The sequence below is a fragment of the Phyllobates terribilis genome, unplaced genomic scaffold (assembly GCF_046119375.1).
Source record: "Phyllobates terribilis strain yellow unplaced genomic scaffold, ASM4611937v1 Scaffold_2__4_contigs__length_985480577, whole genome shotgun sequence".
Classification (NCBI taxonomy): domain Eukaryota; kingdom Metazoa; phylum Chordata; class Amphibia; order Anura; family Dendrobatidae; genus Phyllobates; species Phyllobates terribilis.
The window spans coordinates 160386314-160408074 of record NW_027362762.1 but is presented as its reverse complement, the minus strand read 5'-3'; the positions used below and the strand labels follow the sequence as shown (position 1 = coordinate 160408074).

Below are 21761 nucleotides of genomic sequence, written 5' to 3'. Positions count from 1 at the left end.
CACAAGGGCTGTGGAAATTCACAGCAGAAATATCAGCACAGACTGTGCAGATACTTCAACCATGGCAGGGCGAGTGGGGAAGTCCGCAGACCATATTCGCAGTATAAATTGGCATGATGAGGATGTCAAACCCATAAGGCCACTTAAAAGAGTTGTCTGGTACGAGTTTATTTTTTTTACTATGAGCCTAAGAACTATCAGGCAGATGGTTGCCAACTACCAACCTGGCACAAAGTGATCACAGACCGCTCATGCTGGCAATTCTGCTGCTTCATGTCAACATGGCAGCTCTCCCTCTTGCAGGCTACTCTGTCGACAGGGCCGGCGTCATGCTGATTGACAACCGTCTCCCTTTAGTTAGACAGCGAGGCAAGCAGAAGCCACAGAATCGAGTGCAGGAGTGGTCTGCTACTACCTGCCTGTTAGTTCTTAGGGCTCGCTCACACAGGCATATGCGAGGGAGTGCTTCCCAATGTTTTATCGGAATAGAACTCAGACCAATGTTACACTATGGGGCAGAGCAGATCTGCGCTTTGTTTTATTATTTCATGCAAATTCGGCAAGAGAAAAAATAAAGGTGGCTCGGCATTAGATTCTCTGATCTGATCTAATGATTCAATCATCTGAGAATCATTAGAATAATTGGCCCAATTCTCGCATGAGATAATGTGCGCTCGTGTGACCCCAGCTTCAGGCCCATAGTAATAACATAAAATAATCACACCACATACGACCCCGATTCATTTGCGGGTTTTTCTTTTTCAATCACATTTTAGTTTTGTGATAACAGCTTGTTGGGCCAGAGCGTTACAAGAATTTTTATGCAAACTCCAAAATGCTCTTTTCACCTTTTTCCTGTTTTGTGAATCACACACTCCACTAAATGTTACGAAATTTGTGCCAAAAATAGCTGCCGTACATAAAATAAAAAAAATGACAAAAAGTACAATAGACCTTAGGCAAACATTTAAGAGAATAAGGTGCAAGTGAAAACTAGATGAAAAAGGACAAAAATTAGACAAAAAAAATGGTGAATGAGCTGTCATCAGGGATTAGTAAGAGATTTTCCAACAAATACAATAAAACGTCTTAATTAATCCAGCTGTTGTGTATGTGGCCAAACTTTAAATTAACCCTTGATAGAGACCTATTTAAAGGGGCTGTCCTTTACTGGAGATGCCTGTATTAATGGGCCCATGGAGGTGAAAACCCCTAAACACAAGTAGTGTCACCTCCCGGACTGACGCTGCTCCTCCATAGGGTCAGGGGGGATTGGCTGCAGTGCTCATGTGACGCCCCCATCAGCAGAAAGGCGGGGGACATAGCGGTGTGGAGCAGCAGCGACAGTCCAGGGGATACTACTTTTTTATATGTATTTCTCACCTCCCTGGGCCATTAATAAGAGGATGTCCCCTTTAAAAACAAATGAAAACATTGCTCTCTCCAAATACCAATTCTGTAACAGTAATGGATTCAGGGGAGAGAAAATGATACTAAAAAACCTCCAATACACATAAGATATGGCGCCGTCTTCACTAACTGGGCAGCGCTCACACAAGTACATAAGCAGAATTAAAGGGGAGCTCCATAAACCCGGCTCTGTAAAGGTCAAAGCTATGATACATAGAGAGAGTCCCTGGTCACGTGATAGGGGCAGGGGGCCTGGACGGAGCCGCCACTCACCTGCCAGCTGCACGGGCGCCGGGTGTCCCCCAGTTATGCGGGGTCAGGAAGCAGAAAGCAGGGACTTCGCTCACAGCAGTAAGCTAAAGGACCTGCGATGATGTCATGACCATGTGTTCAGTCACGTGTATGGGAGGAGTCAGGCTTGGTTGTGATTGTTTATGTGAAGAGTTGTCCTGAGGGGGCACGTGGCAGGGGATGAGCGCACAGTACGGTCTGCTGCACGGCGGCTCCCTGGGTAGTAGTGGGCCAAGATGTCTGCAGCAGAGCTGTGTGTGTAGAGCTGTGTGTGTAATGTGTGCAGCAGAGCAGTGTGTGTAATGTACAGAGCAGGGTGTGTAATGTACAGAGCAGGGTGTGTAGTGTACAGAGCAGGGTGTGTAGTGTACAGAGCAGGGTGTGCAGCAGAGCAGGGTGTGTAATGTACAGAGCAGTGTGTGTAATGTACAGAGCAGTGTGTGTAATGTACAGAGCAGGGTGTGCAGCAGAGCAGGGTGTGCAATGTACTGAGCAGTGTGTGTAATGTGTGCAGCAGAGCAGGGTGTGTAATGTACAGAGCAGGGTGTGTAATGTGTGCAGCAGAGCAGTGTGTGTAATGTGTGCAGCAGAGCTGTGTGTGTAATGTACAGAGCAGGGTGTGTAATGTGTGCAGCAGAGCAGGGTGTGTAATGTGTGCAGCAGAGCTGTGTGTGTAATGTACAGAGCAGGGTGTGTAATGTGTGCAGCAGAGCAGGGTGTGTAATGTACAGAGCAGGGTGTGTAATGTGTGCAGCAGAGCAGTGTGTGTAATGTGTGCAGCAGAGCTGTGTGTGTAATGTACAGAGCAGGGTGTGTAATGTGTGCAGCAGAGCAGGGTGTGTAATGTGTGCAGCAGAGCTGTGTGTGTAATGTACTGAGCAGGGTGTGTAATGTGTGCAGCAGAGCTGTGTGTGTAATGTACTGAGCAGGGTGTGTAATGTGTGCAGCAGAGCAGTGCGTGTAATGTACAGAGCAGGGTGTGTAATGTGTGCAGCAGAGCAGTGCGTGTAATGTACAGAGCTGTGTGTGTAATGTGTGCAGCAGAGCTGTGTGTGTAATGTGTGCAGCAGAGCTGTGTGTGTAATGTGTGCAGCAGAGCAGGGTGTGTAATGTGTGCAGCAGAGCAGGGTGTGTAATGTGTGCAGCAGAGCAGGGTGTGTAATGTACAGAGCAGTGTGTGTAATGTGTGCAGCAGAGCAGGGTGCGTAATGTACAGAGCAGTGTGTGTAATGTGTGCAGCAGAGCTGTGTGTGTAACGTGTGCAGCAGAGCTGTGTGTAATGTACTGAGCAGGGTGTGTTATGTGTGCAGCAGAGCTGTGTGTGTAATGTACAGAGCAGGGTGTGTTATGTGTGCAGCAGAGCTGTGTGTGTAATGTACTGAGCAGGGTGTGTAATGTGTGCAGCAGAGCTGTGTGTAATGTACAGAGCAGGGTGTGCAATGTACTGAGCAGGGTGTGTAATGTGTGCAGCAGAGCTGTGTGTGTAATGTACAGAGCTGTGTGTGTAATGTGTGCAGCAGAGCTGTGTGTGTAATGTGTGCAGCAGAGCAGTGTGTGTAATGTGTGCAGCAGAGCAGGGTGCGTAATGTACAGAGCAGTGTGTGTAATGTGTGCAGCAGAGCAGGATGTGTAATGTACAGAGCAGGGTGTGTAATGTGTGCAGCAGAGCAGTGTGTGTAATGTACAGAGCAGGGTGTGTAATGTGTGCAGCAGAGCAGGGTGTGTAATGTACAGAGCTGTGTGTGTAATGTGTGCAGCAGAGCTGTGTGTGTAATGTGTGCAGCAGAGCAGTGTGTGTAATGTGTGCAGCAGAGCAGGGTGTGTAATGTACAGAGTAATGTGTGCAGCAGAGCAGTGTGTGTAATGTACAGAGCAGGGTGTGTAATGTGTGCAGCAGAGCAGGGTGTGTGTAATGTACAGAGCAGTGTGTGTGTAATGTACAGAGCAGGGTGTGTAATGTGTGCTGCAGAGCTGTGTGTGTAATGTACAGAGCAGGGTGTGTAATGTGTGCTGCAGAGCTGTGTGTGTAATGTACAGAACAGGGTGTGTAATGTGTGCAGCAGAGCTGTGTGTGTAATGTACAGAGCAGGGTGTGTAATGTGTGCAGCAGAGCTGTGTGTGTAATGTACAGAGCAGGGTGTGTAATGTGTGCAGCAGAGCTGTGTGTGTAATGTACAGAGCAGGGTGTGTAATGTGTGCAGCAGAGCTGTGTGTGTAATGTACAGAGCAGGGTGTGTAATGTGTGCAGCAGAGCTGTGTGTGTAATGTACAGAGCAGGGTGTGTAATGTACTGAGCAGGATGTGTAAGGTACAGAGCAGGGTGTGTAATGTGTGCAGTAGAGCTGTGTGTGTAATGTACAGAGCAGGGTGTGTAATGTACTGAGCAGGGTGTGTAATGTGTGCAGCAGAGCAGTGTGTGTAATGTGTGCAGCAGAGCAGGGTGTGTAATGTACAGAGCAGGGTGTGTAATGTGTGCAGCAGAGCAGGGTGTGTAATGTGTGCAGCAGTGCAGTGTGTGTAATGTGTGCAGCAGAGCAGGGTGTGTAATGTACTGAGCAGGGTGTGTAATGTGTGCAGCAGAGCTGTGTGTGTAATGTACTGAGCAGGGTGTGTAATGTGTGCAGCAGAGCAGTGCGTGTAATGTACAGAGCAGGGTGTGTAATGTGTGCAGCAGAGCTGTGTGTGTAATGTGTGCAGCAGAGCTGTGTGTGTAATGTGTGCAGCAGAGCTGGGTGTGTAATGTACAGAGCAGGGTGTGTAATGTGTGCAGCAGAGCAGTGTGTGTAATGTGTGCAGCAGAGCAGTGTGTGCAGCAGAGCAGTGTGTGTAATGTGTGCAGCAGAGCAGGGTGTGTAATGTACAGAGCTGTGTGTGTAATGTGTGCAGCAGAGCTGTGTGTGTAATGTGTGCAGCAGAGCAGTGTGTGTAATGTGTGCAGTGTGTGTAATGTGTGCAGCAGAGCTGGGTGTGTAATGTACAGAGCAGGGTGTGTAATGTACTGAGCAGGGTGTGTAATGTGTGCAGCAGAGCTGTGTGTGTAATGTACAGAGCAAGATGTGTAATGTACTGAGCAGGGTGTGTAATGTGTGCAGAAGAGCTGTGTGTGTAATGTACAGAGCTGTGTGTGTAATGTACAGTGCAGTGTGTGTAATGTGTGCAGCAGAGCTGTGTGTGTAATGTACAGAGCAGGGTGTGTAATGTACTGAGCAGGGTGTGTAATGTGTGCAGCAGAGCAGGGTGTGTAATGTACAGAGCTGTGTGTGTAATGTGTGCAGCAGAGCTGTGTGTGTAATGTGTGCAGCAGAGCTGTGTGTGTAATGTGTGCAGCAGAGCTGTGTGTGTAATGTACAGAGCAGGGTGTGTAATGTGTGCAGTAGATCTGTGTGTGTAATGTACAGAGCAGTGTGTGTAATGTGTGCAGCAGAGCAGGGTGTGTAATGTGTGCAGCAGAGCAGGGTGTGTAATGTGTGCAGCAGAGCTTTGTGTAATGTACTGAGCAGGGTGTGTTATGTGTGCAGCAGAGCTGTGTGTAATGTACTAAGCAGGGTGTGTAATGTACTGAGCAGGATGTGTAATGTGTGCAGCAGAGCAGTGTGTGTAATGTACAGAGCAGGGTGTGTAATGTGTGCAGCAGAGCTGTGTGTGTAATGTACAGAGCAGGGTGTGTAATGTGTGCAGCAGAGCTGTGTGTGTAATGCACTGAGCAGGGTGTGTAATGTGTGCAGCAGAGCTGTGTGTGTAATGTACAGAGCAGGGTGTGTAATGTGTGCAGCAGAGCTGTGTGTGTGTAATGTGTGCAGCAGAGCAGGGTGTGTAATGTACAGAGCAGGGTGTGTAATGTGTGCAGCAGAGCTGTGTGTGTAATGTACTGAGCAGGGTGTGTAATGTGTGCAGCAGAGCAGTGCGTGTAATGTACAGAGCTGGGTGTGTAATGTGTGCAGCAGAGCAGGGTGTGTAATGTACAGAGCAGTGTGTGTAATGTGTGCAGCAGAGCAGGGTGTGTAATGTGTGCAGCAGAGCAGGGTGTGTAATGTGTGCAGCAGAGCAGGGTGTGTAATGTACAGAGCAGTGTGTGTAATGTGTGCAGCAGAGCAGGGTGTGTAATGTGTGCAGCAGAGCAGGGTGTGTAATGTACAGAGCAGGGTGTGTAATGTGTGCAGCAGAGCTGTGTGTGTAATGTGTGCAGCAGAGCTGTGTGTGTAATGTGTGCAGCAGAGCAGGGTGTGTAATGTGTGCAGCAGAGCAGGGTGTGTAATGTACAGAGCAGTGTGTGTAATGTGTGCAGCAGAGCAGGGTGTGTAATGTGTGCAGCAGAGCAGGGTGTGTAATGTGTGCAGCAGAGCAGGGTGTGTAATGTGTGCAGCAGAGCAGGGTGTGTAATGTGTGCAGCAGAGCTGGGTGTGTAATGTACTGAGCAGGGTGTGTAATGTGTGCAGCAGAGCTGTGTGTAATGTACTGAGCAGGGTGTGTTATGTGTGCAGCAGAGCAGGGTGTGTAATGTGTGCAGCAGAGCAGGGTGTGTAATGTGTGCAGCAGAGCTGTGTGTGTAATGTACTGAGCAGGGTGTGTAATGTGTGCAGTAGAGCTGTGTGTGTAATGTACAGAGCAGGGTGTGCAATGTACTGAGCAGGGTGTGTAATGTGTGCAGCAGTGCAGTGTGTGTAATGTGTGCAGCAGAGCAGGGTGTGTAATGTACTGAGCAGGGTGTGTAATGTGTGCAGCAGAGCTGTGTGTGTAATGTACTGAGCAGGGTGTGTAATGTGTGCAGCAGAGCAGTGCGTGTAATGTACAGAGCAGGGTGTGTAATGTGTGCAGCAGAGCTGTGTGTGTAATGTGTGCAGCAGAGCTGGGTGTGTAATGTACAGAGCAGGGTGTGTAATGTGTGCAGCAGAGCAGTGTGTGTAATGTGTGCAGCAGAGCAGTGTGTGCAGCAGAGCAGGGTGTGTAATGTACAGAGCAGTGTGTGTAATGTACAGAGCAGTGTGTGTAATGTGTGCAGCAGAGCAGTGTGTGTAATGTGTGCAGCAGAGCAGTGTGTGTAATGTGTGCAGCAGAGCAGTGTGTGCAGCAGAGCAGTGTGTGTAATGTGTGCAGCAGAGCAGGGTGTGTAATGTACAGAGCAGTGTGTGTAATGTGTGCAGCAGAGCAGGGTGTGTAATGTACAGAGCAGGATGTGTAATGTACAGAGCAGGGTGTGTAATGTGTGCAGCAAAGCAGGGTGTGTAATGTACAGAGCAGTGTGTGTAATGTGTGCAGCAGAGCAGGATGTGTAATGTACAGAGCAGTGTGTGTAATGTGTGCAGCAGAGCAGGGTGTGTAATGTGTGCAGCAGAGCAGTGTGTGTAATGTACAGAGCAGGGTGTGTAATGTGTGCAGGAGAGCTGTGTGTGTAATGTACAGAGCAGGGTGTGTAATGTGTGCAGCAGAGCTGTGTGTGTAATGTACAGAGCAGGGTGTGTAATGTGTGCAGCAGAGCTGTGTGTGTAATGTACAGAGCAGGGTGTGTAATGTGTGCAGCAGAGCTGTGTGTGTAATGTACAGAGCAGGGTGTGTAATGTGTGCAGCAGAGCTGTGTGTGTAATGTACAGAGCAGGGTGTGTAATGTGTGCAGCAGAGCTGTGTGTGTAATGTGTGCAGCAGAGCTGTGTGTGTAATGTGTGCAGCAGAGCAGGGTGTGTAATGTGTGCAGCAGAGCAGTGTGTGTAATGTACAGAGCAGGGTGTGTAATGTGTGCAGCAGAGCAGGGTGTGTAATGTACAGAGCAGGGTGTGTAATGTACAGAGCAGGGTGTGTAATGTACAGAGCAGGGTGTGTAATGTGTGCAGCAGAGCAGTGTGTGTAATGTACAGAGCAGGGTGTGTAATGTACTGAGCAGGGTGTGTAATGTACTGAGCAGGGTGTGTAATGTACTGAGCAGGGTGTGTAATGTGTGCAGAATAGCTGTGTGTGTAATGTACAGAGCAGGGTGTGTAATGTGTGCAGCAGAGCTGTGTAATGTACTGAGCAGGGTGTGTTATGTGTGCAGCAGAGCTGTGTAATGTACTGAGCAGGGTGTGTAATGTGTGCAGCAAAGCAGGGTGTGTAATGTACAGAGCAGGGTGTGTAATGTGTGCAGTAGAGCTGTGTGTGTAATGTACAGAGCTGTGTGTGTAATGTGTGCAGCAGAGCTGTGTGTGTAATGTACAGAGCTGTGTGTGTAATGTGTGCAGCAGAGCTGTGTGTGTAATGTACTGAGCAGGGTGTGTAATGTGTGCAGCAGTGCAGTGTGTGTAATGTGTGCAGCAGAGCAGGGTGTGTAATGTACTGAGCAGGGTGTCTAATGTGTGCAGCAGAGCTGTGTGTGTAATGTACAGAGCAAGATGTGTAATGTACTGAGCAGGGTGTGTAATGTGTGCAGAAGAGCTGTGTGTGTAATGTACAGAGCTGTGTGTGTAATGTGTGCAGCAGAGCTGTGTGTGTAATGTACAGAGCAGGGTGTGTAATGTGTGCAGCAGAGCAGGATGTGTAATGTACAGAGCAGGGTGTGGAATGTCTGCAGCAGAGCAGTGTGTGTAATGTGTGCAGCAGAGCAGGGTGTGTAATGTACAGAGCTGTGTGTGTAATCTGTGCAGTAGAGCTGTGTGTGTGTAATGTACTGAGCAGGGTGTGTAATGTACTGAGCAGGGTGTGTAATGTACTGAGCAGGGTGTGTAATGTACAGAGCAGGGTGTGTAATGTGTGCAGCAGAGCTGTGTGTGTAATGTACTGAGCAGGGTGTGTAATGTGTGCAGCAGAGCTGTGTGTGTAATGTACAGAGCAGGGTGTGTAATGTACTGAGCAGGGTGTGTAATGTGTGCAGCAGAGCAGGGTGTGTAATGTACAGAGCTGTGTGTGTAATGTGTGCAGCAGAGCTGTGTGTGTAATGTGTGCAGCAGAGCTGTGTGTGTAATGTACAGAGCAGGGTGTGTAATGTGTGCAGTAGATCTGTGTGTGTAATGTACAGAGCAGTGTGTGTAATGTGTGCAGCAGAGCAGGGTGTGTTATGTGTGCAGCAGAGCTGTGTGTAATGTACTAAGCAGGGTGTGTAATGTACTGAGCAGGATGTGTAATGTGTGCAGCAGAGCAATGTGTGTAATGTACAGAGCACGGTGTGTAATGTACAGAGCAGGGTGTGTAATGTGTGCAGCAAAGCTGTGTGTGTAATGTACAGAGCAGGGTGTGTAATGTACTGAGCAGGGTGTGTAATGTGTGCAGCAGAGCTGTGTGTGTAATGCACTGAGCAGGGTGTGTAATGTGTGCAGCAGAGCTGTGTGTGTAATGTACAGAGCAGGGTGTGTAATGTGTGCAGCAGAGCTGTGTGTGTGTAATGTACAGAGCAGGGTGTGTAATGTGTGCAGCAGAGCTGTGTGTGTAATGTACAGAGCAGGGTGTGTAATGTACAGAGCTGGGTGTGTAATGTGTGCAGCAGAGCAGGGTGTGTAATGTACAGAGCAGGGTGTGTAATGTGTGCAGCAGAGCAGGGTGTGTAATGTACAGAGCAGTGTGTGTAATGTGTGCAGCAGAGCAGTGTGTGTAATGTGTGCAGCAGAGCTGTGTGTGTGTAATGTACAGAGCAGGGTGTGTAATGTGTGCAGCAGAGCTGTGTGTGTAATGTACAGAGCAGGGTGTGCAATGTACTGAGCAGTGTGTGTAATGTACAGAGCAGGGTGTGTAATGTGTGCAGCAGAGCTGTGTGTGTAATGTACTGAGCAGGGTGTGCAATGTGTGCAGCTGAGCTGTGTGTGTAATGTGTGCAGCAGAGCTGTGTGTGTAATGTACTGAGCAGGGTGTGCAATGTGTGCAGCTGAGCAGTGTGTGTAATGTACAGAGCAGGGTGTGTAATGTGTGCAGCAGAGCTGTGTGTGTAATGTGTGCAGCAGAGCTGTGTGTGTAATGTGTGCAGCAGAGCTGTGTGTGTAATGTGTGCAGCAGAGCTGTGTGTGTAATGTGTGCAGCAGAGCTGTGTGTGTAATGTGTGCAGCAGAGCTGTGTGTGTAATGTACAGAGCTGTGTGTGTAATGTACAGAGCTGTGTGTGTAATGTACAGAGCAGGGTGTGTAATGTGTGTAGCAGAGCTGTGTGTGCAATGTACTGAGCAGTGTGTGTAATGTACAGAGCAGGGTGTGTAATGTGTGCAGCAGAGCTGTGTGTGTAATGTACTGAGCAGGGTGTGCAATGTGTGCAGCTGAGCTGTGTGTGTAATGTGTGCAGCAGAGCTGTGTGTGTAATGTACAGAGCAAGATGTGTAATGTACAGAGCAGGGTGTGTAATGTACAGAGCTGTGTGTAATGTGTGCAGCAGAGCTGTGTGTGTAATGTACAGAGCAGGGTGTGTAATGTACAGAGCTGTGTGTAATGTGTGCAGAAGAGCTGTGTGTGTAATGTGTGCAGCAGAGCTGTGTGTGTAATGTACAGAGCAGGGTGTGTAATGTGTGCAGCAGAGCTGTGTGTGTAATGTACTGAGCAGTGTGTGTAATGTGTGCAGCAGAGCAGGGTGTGTAATGTGTGCAGCAGAGCAGTGTGTGTAATGTACAGAGTAGGGTGTGCAATGTGTGCAGCTGAGCTGTGTGTGTAATGTACAGAGCAGGGTGTGTAATGTGTGCAGCAGAGCTGTGTGTGTAATGTACTGAGCAGGGTGTGTAATGTGTGCAGCAGAGCTGTGTGTGTAATGTACTGAGCAGGGTGTGTAATGTGTGCAGCAGAGCTGTGTGTGTAATGTACTGAGCAGGGTGTGTAATGTACTGAGCAGGGTGTGTTATGTGTGCAGCAGAGCTGTGTGTAATGTACTGAGCAGGGTGTGTTATGTGTGCAGCAGAGCTGTGTGTGTAATGTGTGCAGCAGAGCTGTGTGTGTAATGTACTGAGCAGGGTGTGTAATGTACAGAGCAGGGTGTTGAATGTACTGAGCAGGGTGTGTAATGTGTGCAGCAGAGCAGTGTGTGTAATGTGTGCAGCAGAGCAGGGTGTGTAATGTGTGCAGCAGAGCAGGGTGTGTAATGTACTGAGCAGGGTGTGTAATGTACTGAGCAGAGCTGTGTGTGTAATGTACAGAGCAGGGTGTGCAGCAGAGCAGTGTGTGTAATGTACAGAGCAGGGTGTGTAATGTACTGAGCAGTGTGTGTAATGTACAGAGCAGGGTGTGTAATGTGTGCAGCAGAGCAGGGTGTGTAATGTACTGAGCCGTGTGTGTAATGTACAGAGCAGGGTGTGTAATGTGTGCAGCAGAACAGTGTGTGTAATGTACAGAGCAGGGTGTGTAATGTGTGCAGCAGAGCTGTGTGTGTAATGTACAGAGCAGGGTGTGTAATGTGTGCAGCAGAGCTGTGTGTAATGTACTGAGCAGGGTGTGTTATGTGTGCAACAGAGCTGTGTGTAATGTACTGAGCTGTGTGTGTAATGTGTGCAGCAGAGCTGTGTGTGTAATGTGTGCAGCAGAGCAGGGTGTGTAATGTGTGCAGCAGAGCAGTGTGTGTAATGTACTGAGCAGGGTGTGTAATGTGTGCAGCAGAGCTGTGTGTGTAATGTACAGAGCAGGGTGTGTAATGTGTACTGCAGAGCAGGGTGTGTAATGTACAGAGCAGGGTGTGTAATGTGTGCAGCAGAGCTGTGTGTGTAATGTACAGAGCAGGGTGTGTAATGTGTGCAGCAGAGCTGTGTGTGTAATGTACAGAGCACGGTGTGTAATGTGTGCAGCAGAGCTGTGTGTGTAATGTACAGAGCTGTGTGTGTAATGTACAGAGCTGTGTGTGTAATGTACAGAGCAGGGTGTGTAATGTACAGAGCAGGGTGTGTAATGTACAGAGCAGGGTGTGTAATGTACTGAGCAGGGTGTGTAATGTACTGAGCAGGGTGTGTAATGTACTGAGCAGGGTGTGTAATGTACAGAGCAGGGTGTGTAATGTACAGAGCAGGGTGTGTAATGTGTGCAGCAGAGCAGGGTGTGTAATGTACAGAGCAGGGTGTGTAATGTACAGAGCAGGGTGTGTAATGTGTGCAGCAGAGCAGTGTGTGTAATGTACAGAGCAGGGTGTGTAATGTGTGCAGCAGAGCAGTGTGTGTAATGTACAGAGCAGAGTGTGTAATGTGTGCAGCAGAGCAGGGTGTGCAATGTACAGAGCAGGGTGTGCAATGTACTGAGCAGTGTGTGTAATGTACAGAGCAGGGTGTGTAATGTGTGCAGCAGAGCTGTGTGTGTAATGTACAGAGCAGGGTGTGTAATGTACTGAGCAGGGTGTGTAATGTGTGCAGCAGAGCTGTGTGTGTAATGTACAGAGCACGGTGTGTAATGTGTGCAGCAGAGCAGGGTGTGTAATGTACAGAGCAGGGTGTGTAATGTGTGCAGCAGAGCAGTGTGTGTAATGTACAGAGCAGGGTGTGTAATGTGTGCAGCAGAGCTGTGTGTGTAATGTACTGAGCAGGGTGTGTAATGTGTGCAGCAGAGCTGTGTGTGTAATGTACAGAGCAGGGTGTGTAATGTACTGAGCAGGGTGTGTAATGTGTGCAGCATAGCTGTGTGTGTAATGTACAGAGCAGGGTGTGTAATGTGTGCAGCAGAGCTGTGTGTGTAATGTACAGAGCAGGGTGTGTAATGTGTGCAGCAGGGTGTGTAATGTGTGCAGCAGAGCAGGGTGTGTAATGTACAGAGCAGTGTGTGTAATGTGTGCAGCAGAGCAGGGTGTGTAATGTGTGCAGCAGAGCTGTGTGTGTAATGTACATAGCAGTGTGTGTAATGTGTGCAGCAGAGCTGTGTGTAATGTACTGAGCAGGGTGTGTAATGTGTGCAGCAGAGCTGTGTGTGTAATGTGTGCAGCAGAGCTGTGTGTGTAATGTACTGAGCAGGGTGTGCAATGTACTGAGCAGGGTGTGTAATGTGTGCAGCAGAGCAGTGTGTGTAATGTGTGCAGCAGAGCAGGGTGTATAATGTACAGAGCAGGGTGTGTAATGTACAGAGCAGGGTGTGTAATGTGTGCAGCAGAGCAGTGTGTGTAATGTACAGAGCAGGGTGTGTAATGTGTGCAGCAGAGCTGTGTGTGTAATGTACTGAGCAGGGTGTCTAATGTGTGCAGCAGAGCTGTGTGTGTAATGTACATAGCAGGGTGTGTAATGTACAGGGCAGGGTGTGTAATGTGTGCAGAAGAGCTGTGTGTGTAATGTACAGAGCTGTGTGTGTAATGTGTGCAGCAGAGCTGTGTGTGTAATGTACAGAGCAGGGTGTGTAATGTGTGCAGCAGAGCTGTGTGTGTAATGTACAGAGCAGGGTGTGTAATGTGTGCAGCAGAGCTGTGTGTGTAATGTACAGAGCAGGGTGTGTAATGTGTGCAGCAGAGCTGTGTGTGTAATGTACAGAGCAGGGTGTGTAATGTGTGCAGCAGAGCTGTGTGTGTAATGTGTGCAGCAGAGCTGTGTGTGTAATGTGTGCAGCAGAGCTGTGTGTGTAATGTGTGCAGCAGAGCTGTGTGTGTAATGTGTGCAGCAGAGCTGTGTGTGTAATGTGTGCAGCAGAGCTGTGTGTGTAATGTGTGCAGCAGAGCAGGGTGTGTAATGTACTGAGCAGGGTGTGTAATGTGTGCAGCAGAGCAGTGTGTGTAATGTGTGCAGCAGAGCAGGGTGTGTAATGTACAGAGCAGGGTGTGTAATGTGTGCAGCAGAGCAGGATGTGTAATGTACAGAGCAGGGTGTGTAATGTGTGCAGCAGAGCAGTGTGTGTAATGTACAGAGCAGTGTGTGTAATGTACAGAGCAGTGTGTGTAATGTACAGAGCAGTGTGTGTAATGTGTGCAGCAGAGCAGTGTGTGTAATGTACAGAGCAGGGTGTGTAATGTGTGCAGCAGAGCTGTGTGTGTAATGTACAGAGCAGGGTGTGTAATGTGTGCAGCAGAGCAGGGTGTGTAATGTGTGCAGCAGAGCTGTGTGTAATGTACTAAGCAGGGTGTGTAATGTGTGCAGCAGAGCTGTGTGTGTAATGTACTGAGCAGGGTGTGTAATGTGTGCAGCAGAGCTGTGTGTGTAATGTACAGAGCAGGGTGTGTAATGTACTGAGCAGGGTGTGTAATGTGTGCTGCAGAGCTGTGTGTGTAATGTACTGAGCAGGGTGTGTAATGTGTGCAGCAGAGCTGTGTGTGTAATGTACAGAGCAGGGTGTGTAATGTACTGAGCAGGGTGTGTAATGTGTGCAGCAGAGCTGTGTGTGTAATGCACTGAGCAGGGTGTGTAATGTGTGCAGCAGAGCTGTGTGTGTAATGTAAAGAGCAGGGTGTGTAATGTGTGCTGCAGAGCTGTGTGTGTCATGTACAGAGCAGGGTGTGTAATGTGTGCAGCAGAGCTGTGTGTGTAATGTACTGAGCAGGGTGTGTAATGTGTGCAGCAGAGCAGTGTGTGTAATGTACAGAGCAGGGTGTGTAATGTACAGAGCAGGATGTGTAATGTGTGCAGCAGAGCTGTGTGTGTAATGTGTGCAGCAGAGCTGTGTGTGTAATGCACTGAGCAGGGTGTGTAATGTGTGCAGCAGAGCTGTGTGTGTAATGTACAGAGCAGGGTGTGTAATGTGTGCAGCAGAGCTGTGTGTGTCATGTACAGAGCAGGGTGTGTAATGTGTGCAGCAGAGCTGTGTGTGTAATGTACAGAGCAGGGTGTGTAATGTGTGCAGCAGAGCAGGGTGTGTAATGTACAGAGCTGTGTGTGTAATGTGTGCAGCAGAGCTGTGTGTGTAATGTGTGCAGCAGAGCAGTGTGTGTGTAATGTGTGCAGCAGAGCAGGGTGTGTAATGTACAGAGTAATGTGTGCAGCAGAGCAGTGTGTGTAATGTACAGAGCAGGGTGTGTAATGTGTGCAGCAGAGCAGGGTGTGTGTAATGTACAGAGCAGTGTGTGTAATGTACAGAGCAGGGTGTGTAATGTGTGCTGCAGAGCTGTGTGTGTAATGTACAGAGCAGGGTGTGTAATGTGTGCTGCAGAGCTGTGTGTGTAATGTACAGAACAGGGTGTGTAATGTGTGCAGCAGAGCTGTGTGTGTAATGTACAGAGCAGGGTGTGTAATGTGTGCAGCAGAGCTGTGTGTGTAATGTACAGAGCAGGGTGTGTAATGTGTGCAGCAGAGCTGTGTGTGTAATGTACAGAGCAGGGTGTGTAATGTGTGCAGCAGAGCTGTGTGTGTAATGTACAGAGCAGGGTGTGTAATGTGTGCAGCAGAGCTGTGTGTGTAATGTACAGAGCAGGGTGTGTAATGTGTGCAGCAGAGCTGTGTGTGTAATGTACAGAGCAGGGTGTGTAATGTGTGCAGCAGAGCTGTGTGTGTAATGTACAGAGCAGGGTGTGTAATGTACTGAGCAGGATGTGTAAGGTACAGAGCAGGGTGTGTAATGTGTGCAGTAGAGCTGTGTGTGTAATGTACAGAGCAGGGTGTGTAATGTACTGAGCAGGGTGTGTAATGTGTGCAGCAGAGCAGTGTGTGTAATGTGTGCAGCAGAGCAGGGTGTGTAATGTACAGAGCAGGGTGTGTAATGTGTGCAGCAGAGCAGGGTGTGTAATGTACAGAGCAGGGTGTGTAATGTGTGCAGCAGAGCAGGGTGTGTAATGTGTGCAGCAGAGCAGGGTGTGTAATGTGTGCAGCAGAGCAGGGTGTGTAATGTGTGCAGCAGAGCAGGGTGTGTAATGTGTGCAGCAGAGCAGGGTGTGTAATGTGTGCAGCAGAGCAGGGTGTGTAATGTGTGCAGCAGAGCAGGGTGTGTAATGTACAGAGCAGGGTGTGTAATGTGTGCAGCAGAGCTGTGTGTGTAATGTACTGAGCAGGGTGTGTAATGTGTGCAGCAGAGCAGTGCGTGTAATGTACAGAGCTGTGTGTGTAATGTGTGCAGCAGAGCTGTGTGTGTAATGTGTGCAGCAGAGCTGTGTGTAATGTACTGAGCAGGGTGTGTTATGTGTGCAGCAGAGCTGTGTGTAATGTACTGAGCAGGGTGTGTAATGTGTGCAGCAGAGCTGTGTGTGTAATGTGTGCAGCAGAGCTGTGTGTAATGTACTGAGCAGGGTGTGTTATGTGTGCAGTAGAGCTGTGTGTGTAATGTACAGAGCAGGGTGTGCAATGTACTGAGCAGGGTGTGTAATGTGTGCAGCAGTGCAGTGTGTGTAATGTGTGCAGCAGAGCAGGGTGTGTAATGTACTGAGCAGGGTGTGTAATGTGTGCAGCAGAGCTGTGTGTGTAATGTACTGAGCAGGGTGTGTAATGTGTGCAGCAGAGCAGTGCGTGTAATGTACAGAGCAGGGTGTGTAATGTGTGCAGCAGAGCTGTGTGTGTAATGTGTGCAGCAGAGCTGGGTGTGTAATGTACAGAGCAGGGTGTGTAATGTGTGCAGCAGAGCAGTGTGTGTAATGTGTGCAGCAGAGCAGTGTGTGCAGCAGAGCAGGGTGTGTAATGTACAGAGCAGTGTGTGTAATGTGTGCAGCAGAGCAGTGTGTGTAATGTGTGCAGCAGAGCAGTGTGTGCAGCAGAGCAGTGTGTGTAATGTACAGAGCAGTGTGTGTAATGTGTGCAGCAGAGCAGGGTGCGTAATGTACAGAGCAGGATGTGTAATGTACAGAGCAGGGTGTGTAATGTGTGCAGCAAAGCAGGGTGTGTAATGTACAGAGCAGTGTGTGTAATGTGTGCAGCAGAGCAGGATGTGTAATGTACAGAGCAGGGTGTGTAATGTGTGCAGCAGAGCAGGGTGTGTAATGTACAGAGCAGGGTGTGTAATGTGTGCAGCAGAGCTGTGTGTGTAATGTACAGAGCAGGGTGTGTAATGTGTGCAGCAGAGCTGTGTGTGTAATGTACAGAGCAGGGTGTGTAATGTGTGCAGCAGAGCTGTGTGTGTAATGTACAGAGCAGGGTGTGTAATGTGTGCAGCAGAGCTGTGTGTGTAATGTACAGAGCAGGGTGTGTAATGTGTGCAGCAGAGCTGTGTGTGTAATGTACAGAGCAGGGTGTGTAATGTGTGCAGCAGAGCTGTGTGTGTAATGTACAGAGCAGGGTGTGTAATGTGTGCAGCAGAGCTGTGTGTAATGTACAGAGCAGGGTGTGTAATGTGTGCAGCAGAGCTGTGTGTAATGTACTGAGCAGGGTGTGTTATGTGTGCAGCAGAGCTGTGTGTGTAATGTACAGAGCAGGGTGTGTAATGTGTGCAGCAGAGCTGTGTGTGTAATGTACTGAGCAGGGTGTGTAATGTACTGAGCAGGGTGTGTAATGTACTGAGCAGGGTGTGTAATGTGTGCAGAAGAGCTGTGTGTGTAATGTACAGAGCTGTGTGTGTAATGTGTGCAGCAGAGCTGTGTGTGTAATGTACAGAGCAGGGTGTGTAATGTGTGCAGCAGAGCTGTGTGTGTAATGTACAGAGCAGGGTGTGTAATGTGTGCAGCAGAGCTGTGTGTGTAATGTACAGAGCAGGGTGTGTAATGTGTGCAGCAGAGCTGTGTGTGTAATGTACAGAGCAGGGTGTGTAATGTGTGCAGCAGAGCTGTGTGTGTAATGTGTGCAGCAGAGCAGTGTGTGTAATGTGTGCAGCAGAGCAGGGTGTGTAATGTGTGCAGCAGAGCAGGGTGCGTAATGTACAGAGCAGTGTGTGTAATGTACAGAGCAGGGTGTGTAATGTACAGAGCAGGGTGTGTAATGTGTGCAGCAGAGCAGGATGTGTAATGTACAGAGCAGGGTGTGTAATGTGTGCAGCAGAGCAGTGTGTGTAATGTACAGAGCAGGGTGTGTAATGTGTGCAGCAGAGCAGGGTGTGTAATGTACAGAGCAGTGTGTGTAATGTACAGAGCAGTGTGTGTAATGTACAGAGCAGGGTGTGTAATGTGTGCAGCAGAGCAGTGTGTGTAATGTACAGAGCAGGGTGTGTAATGTGTGCAGCAGTGCTGTGTGTGTAATGTACAGAGCAGGGTGTGTAATGTGTGCAGCAGAGCAGTGTGTGTAATGTGTGCAGCAGAGCAGTGTGTGTAATGTGTGCAGCAGAGCAGTGTGTGTAATGTGTGCAGCAGAGCAGGGTGTGTAATGTGTGCAGCAGAGCAGTGTGTGTAATGTACAGAGCAGGGTGTGTAATGTGTGCAGCAGAGCTGTGTAATGTACTGAGCAGGGTGTGTTATGTGTGCAGCAGAGCTGTGTAATGTACTGAGCAGGGTGTGTAATGTGTGCAGTAGAGCTGTGTGTGTAATGTACAGAGCTGTGTGTGTAATGTGTGCAGCAGAGCTGTGTGTGTAATGTACTGAGCAGGGTGTGTAATGTGTGCAGCAGAGCAGTGTGTGTAATGTGTGCAGCAGTGCAGTGTGTGTAATGTGTGCAGCAGAGCTGTGTGTGTAATGTACTGAGCAGGGTGTGTAATGTGTGCAGCAGAGCAGTGTGTGTAATGTGTGCAGCAGAGCAGGGTGCGTAATGTACAGAGCAGTGTGTGTAATGTGTGCAGCAGAGCAGGATGTGTAATGTACAGAGCAGGGTGTGTAATGTGTGCAGCAGAGCAGTGTGTGTAATGTACAGAGCAGGGTGTGTAATGTGTGCAGCAGAGCAGGGTGTGTAATGTACAGAGCAGTGTGTGTAATGTACAGAGCAGGGTGTGTAATGTACAGAGCAGGGTGTGTAATGTGTGCAGCAGAGCAGGGTGTGTAATGTACAGAGCAGTGTGTGTAATGTACAGAGCAGGGTGTGTAATGTGTGCAGCAGAGCAGTGTGTGTAATGTACAGAGCAGGGTGTGTAATGTGTGCAGCAGAGCAGGGTGTGTAATGTACAGAGCAGTGTGTGTAATGTACAGAGCAGGGTGTGTAATGTACAGAGCAGGGTGTGTAATGTGTGCAGCAGAGCAGTGTGTGTAATGTACAGAGCAGGGTGTGTAATGTGTGCAGCAGTGCTGTGTGTGTAATGTACAGAGCAGGGTGTGTAATGTGTGCAGCAGAGCTGTGTAATGTACTGAGCAGGGTGTGTTATGTGTGCAGCAGAGCTGTGTAATGTACTGAGCAGGGTGTGTAATGTGTGCAGTAGAGCTGTGTGTGTAATGTGTGCAGCAGAGCAGGGTGTGTAATGTACAGAGCTGTGTGTGTAATGTGTGCAGCAGAGCTGTGTGTGTAATGTACTGAGCAGGGTGTGTAATGTGTGCAGCAGAGCAGTGTGTGTAATGTGTGCAGCAGTGCAGTGTGTGTAATGTGTGCAGCAGAGCTGGGTGTGTAATGTACAGAGCAGGGTGTGTAATGTACTGAGCAGGGTGTGTAATGTGTGCAGCAGAGCTGTGTGTGTAATGTACAGAGCAAGATGTGTAATGTACTGAGCAGGGTGTGTAATGTGTGCAGAAGAGCTGTGTGTGTAATGTACAGAGCTGTGTGTGTAATGTACAGAGCAGGGTGTGTAATGTGTGCAGCAGAGCAGGATGTGTAATGTACAGAGCAGGGTGTGTAATGTCTGCAGCAGAGCAGTGTGTGTAATGTGTGCAGCAGAGCAGGGTGTGTAATGTACAGAGCTGTGTGTGTAATCTGTGCAGTAGAGCTGTGTGTGTAATGTACTGAGCAGGGTGTGTAATGTACTGAGCAGGGTGTGTAATGTACAGAGCAGGGTGTGTAATGTGTGCAGCAGAGCTGTGTGTGTAATGTACTGAGCAGGGTGTGTAATGTGTGCAGTAGAGCTTTGTGTGTAATGTACAGAGCAGGGTGTGCAATGTACTGAGCAGGGTGTGTAATGTGTGCAGCAGTGCAGTGTGTGTAATGTGTGCAGCAGAGCTGTGTGTGTAATGTACAGAGCAGGGTGTGTAATGTACTGAGCAGGGTGTGTAATGTGTGCAGCAGAGCAGGGTGTGTAATGTACAGAGCTGTGTGTGTAATGTGTGCAGCAGAGCTGTGTGTGTAATGTGTGCAGCAGAGCTGTGTGTGTAATGTACAGAGCAGGGTGTGTAATGTGTGCAGTAGATCTGTGTGTGTAATGTACAGAGCAGTGTGTGTAATGTGTGCAGCAGAGCAGGGTGTGTAATGTGTGCAGCAGAGCAGGGTGTGTAATGTGTGCAGCAGAGCTGTGTGTAATGTACTGAGCAGGGTGTGTTATGTGTGCAGCAGAGCTGTGTGTAATGTACTAAGCAGGGTGTGTAATGTACTGAGCAGGATGTGTAATGTGTGCAGCAGAGCAGTGTGTGTAATGTACAGAGCAGGGTGTGTAATGTGTGCAGCAGAGCTGTGTGTGTAATGTACAGAGCAGGGTGTGTAATGTACTGAGCAGGGTGTGTAATGTGTGCAGCAGAGCTGTGTGTGTAATGCACTGAGCAGGGTGTGTAATGTGTGCAGCAGAGCTGTGTGTGTAATGTACAGAGCAGGGTGTGTAATGTGTGCAGCAGAGCTGTGTGTGTGTAATGTGTGCAGCAGAGCAGGGTGTGTAATGTACAGAGCAGGGTGTGTAATGTGTGCAGCAGAGCTGTGTGTGTAATGTACTGAGCAGGGTGTGTAATGTGTGCAGCAGAGCAGTGCGTGTAATGTACAGAGCTGGGTGTGTAATGTGTGCAGCAGAGCAGGGTGTGTAATGTACAGAGCAGTGTGTGTAATGTGTGCAGCAGAGCAGTGTGTGTAATGTGTGCAGCAGAGCAGGGTGTGTAATGTGTGCAGCAGAGCAGGGTGTGTAATGTACAGAGCAGTGTGTGTAATGTGTGCAGCAGAGCAGGGTGTGTAATGTGTGCAGCAGAGCAGGGTGTGTAATGTACAGAGCAGGGTGTGTAATGTGTGCAGCAGAGCTGTGTGTGTAATGTGTGCAGCAGAGCTGTGTGTGTAATGTGTGCAGCAGAGCAGGGTGTGTAATGTGTGCAGCAGAGCAGGGTGTGTAATGTGTGCAGCAGAGCAGGGTGTGTAATGTGTGCAGCAGAGCAGGGTGTGTAATGTGTGCAGCAGAGCAGGGTGTGTAATGTGTGCAGCAGAGCAGGGTGTGTAATGTGTGCAGCAGAGCTGTGTGTGTAATGTACAGAGCAGGGTGTGTAATGTGTGCAGCAGAGCTGTGTGTAATGTACAGAGCAGGGTGTGTAATGTGTGCAGCAGAGCTGTGTGTAATGTACTGAGCAGGGTGTGTTATGTGTGCAGCAGAGCTGTGTGTAATGTACTGAGCAGGGTGTGTTATGTGTGCAGCAGAGCTGTGTGTGTAATGTACAGAGCTGTGTGTGTAATGTGTGCAGCAGAGCTGTGTGTGTAATGTACTGAGCAGGGTGTGTAATGTGTGCAGTAGAGCTGTGCGTGTAATGTACAGAGCAGTGCGTGTAATGTACAGAGCAGGGTGTGTAATGTGTGCAGCAGAGCTGTGTGTGTAATGTGTGCAGCAGAGCTGGGTGTGTAATGTACAGAGCAGGGTGTGTAATGTGTGCAGCAGAGCAGTGTGTGTAATGTGTGCAGCAGAGCAGTGTGTGCAGCAGAGCAGGGTGTGTAATGTACAGAGCAGTGTGTGTAATGTGTGCAGCAGAGCAGTGTGTGTAATGTGTGCAGCAGAGCAGTGTGTGTAATGTGTGCAGCAGAGCAGTGTGTGCAGCAGAGCAGTGTGTGTAATGTGTGCAGCAGAGCAGGGTGTGTAATGTACAGAGCAGTGTGTGTAATGTGTGCAGCAGAGCAGGGTGCGTAATGTACAGAGCAGGATGTGTAATGTACAGAGCAGGGTGTGTAATGTGTGCAGCAAAGCAGGGTGTGTAATGTACAGAGCAGTGTGTGTAATGTGTGCAGCAGAGCAGGATGTGTAATGTACAGAGCAGTGTGTGTAATGTGTGCAGCAGAGCAGGGTGTGTAATGTACAGAGCAGGGTGTGTAATGTGTGCAGCAGAGCTGGGTGTGTAATGTACAGAGCAGGGTGTGTAATGTGTGCAGCAGAGCTGTGTGTGTAATGTACAGAGCAGGGTGTGTAATGTGTGCAGGAGAGCTGTGTGTGTAATGTACAGAGCAGGGTGTGTAATGTGTGCAGCAGAGCTGTGTGTGTAATGTACAGAGCAGGGTGTGTAATGTGTGCAGGAGAGCTGTGTGTGTAATGTACAGAGCAGGGTGTGTAATGTGTGCAGCAGAGCTGTGTGTGTAATGTACAGAGCAG

General features: G+C 48.9%; 1 protein-coding gene and 1 long non-coding RNA gene across 3 annotated transcripts in view; one reads left to right on the top strand and one right to left on the bottom strand.

The window, feature by feature from the left end:
- Positions 1-1833, bottom strand: part of TMEM106C (transmembrane protein 106C) — a 45515-nt gene extending 43682 nt beyond the window's left edge. For both annotated transcript variants that reach the window (XM_073663188.1, XM_073663189.1), the window contains exon 1: positions 1684-1833. The gene's annotated coding sequence lies outside the window, so the exon portion shown is untranslated. The remainder of the gene's footprint in view (positions 1-1683) is intronic.
- LOC141199100 (uncharacterized) overlaps positions 1-21761 on the top strand; it is a 197308-nt gene that overhangs the window by 463 nt on the left and 175084 nt on the right. The window lies entirely within an intron of this gene.